The following is a 1862-nucleotide window of genomic DNA, read 5'->3' as shown; positions in this document are numbered from 1 at the left end:
TCATGGAGAAGTAGGAGCGGACGAAAACCATACGGGGCAGTGGGCGCCAAAGTGGAGCTGTGACGGTGTTTACTCGGTCTCTGTTCATCGAGTGATGTAGATGGGACTGGAGAGGGAGGCAGGGATGAGGGCAAGATTCGACGCACCCATAGAACTCGGTGTAGTGATAGTTCTTGCTTGGCTTTATTAGTTTGCAGAGGAATCGTCCAGGAGCCCTAGCCTGACAAGAATATGGCAGAAGTGGACCTGAGCGGCCTGGACATCCTTCTAAGGAGACATGAATAGTCCTCATGTTTCTGCCTTCTGCATCGCTGGCTGACAGTAAGAGTTGAGTGCTTTGAATTCCTCATCTGTAGTCGCTGTAGTTTTCTTCACAGGCCATGTGCTTCCTTGTTTGGTACGAGGCTCTGGGATTAAGGCTGGGGAAGGGACGAGTCTCCTGAGGAAAGTGAGTATTTTGGGTGCCATTACAATGGGTGCCTTCTAGTTGCAGTTGTAACGTAGTAATGGGAGATGGGTTGAGGATGGGGCCGTGGGATATGGGAGATGTGAAATGAAAAGAGTAAGCGACATTGCAGACGGAAATGCTAATCCTGCCCTCTCCCGCCCCCCGCTGGATTTAGTACCAAGGAAAACAAAGTCACACATCAGTCTACTGCCCTCATGCGATGGAAAGGGAGCCCGAGAGTCGAGACTCTGAGCATTGTTGATGCCACTCAAAAGCCGTCCATCTGGGAGCTGAGGAGACGCCGCTGTCAGTGAGATAAGTGTCTGGTTTCGTGAGGGCTCTGCTCACGCCCAACCTGAGTCCAGGTTGGGAAGCCCACTAAGTTGGGGCTGGGTTTGTATGAAAAGGTTCCTGACTAACTGTGGTTACGAGGGGGAAAAGGTCCCTATTTTCAGAGGTTGCTCATTTCTCTGGTCAGGAATGGTGCCTCCTCTGCAGCGGAAGGTTGGATTCAGAAGGATGACTCCAGGTGGTCAGTTGCTTGCTTTCCTCCCATTTTTTTCTCTCTCTCTCTCTCTCTCTCCTCTTGTGTGTTGGCCAACTTTCTCACTCTTTCCTCTCCTGTCCTCGTGCCGTCTCCCTTCATAGGACACAGGCAGGGGTGCTAGGTGTGCATCCCCACAGGCCAGGTCTTGGGAGCCATGGAGAAGTAGGAGGGGACGGAAACCATGCAGGGCTGTAACTGTCGGTGTTAACTTGGTCTCTGTTCATCGAGTGGGGCTGATGTAGATGGGATTGGAGAGGGAGGCCAGGATGAGGGCAAGATTTAAAGCAACAAATAGAGCTTTAAGTAGTGATGGCTCATGCTTGGCTTTTGCAGCTGCGCTTCCAGAGGAATTTTCCAAGAGCCCTATCCTGAGGAGAAAGTGGCAGAAGTGGACATGAGCAGACTGGACATCCTTATAAGCAGATATGAACAGTTCTCAGCTTTCTGACTCCCACATAATTGGCTGTGAGTAAGCGGTCAACGGTCTGAATTTCTCATCTGTGCTTGCTGTAGTATTCTTCACAGGCCCTGTGCTTTCTCGTTGGCTATGGGGCTCTGTGAGATTACAGCTGGGGAGGGGCCAGAATCTGCTGTGCAGAGTGACTGTCGGGTGCCGTTGCAAGGGGTGCTTTTTGGTTCTAATGCTAAAGGTGTAATGGGAAGAGGTTTGAGGGAGGAGCCCCGCCGTGAGGGAGAGGCGAAAGGAAGAGCCTACGAGATGTTGCCGACTGAGATGGTAACGGATTTGTGTTTTCCCCTTGTGCTGGGTTTAGGACCGAGGGAAAAGAAGTCACGCCTCAGAGACTCAAGCCCTCATGTGATGGAAAGCAAGCCGGAGTGACGAGACCATGAGTATTGTTGATGACA

At 51.5% G+C, this 1862-nt stretch overlaps 1 long non-coding RNA gene across 1 annotated transcript; it reads left to right on the top strand.

Annotated features, from left to right (window-relative positions):
• Positions 1 to 45: 45 nt before the first annotated feature.
• On the top strand, positions 46 to 1859 carry LOC122174565 (uncharacterized). Its single transcript, XR_010597628.1, has 3 exons — positions 46 to 327; positions 624 to 1460; positions 1769 to 1859. It is a non-coding gene; the product is annotated as an uncharacterized LOC122174565 (long non-coding RNA).
• Positions 1860 to 1862: the final 3 nt, after the last annotated feature.

The sequence above is a fragment of the Chrysemys picta genome, unplaced genomic scaffold (genome assembly GCF_011386835.1).
Source record: "Chrysemys picta bellii isolate R12L10 unplaced genomic scaffold, ASM1138683v2 scaf7054, whole genome shotgun sequence".
NCBI lineage: Eukaryota > Metazoa > Chordata > Testudines > Emydidae > Chrysemys > Chrysemys picta.
Note: the sequence above shows the minus strand (reverse complement) of the source record. Positions and strands in the feature narration are given on the sequence as shown.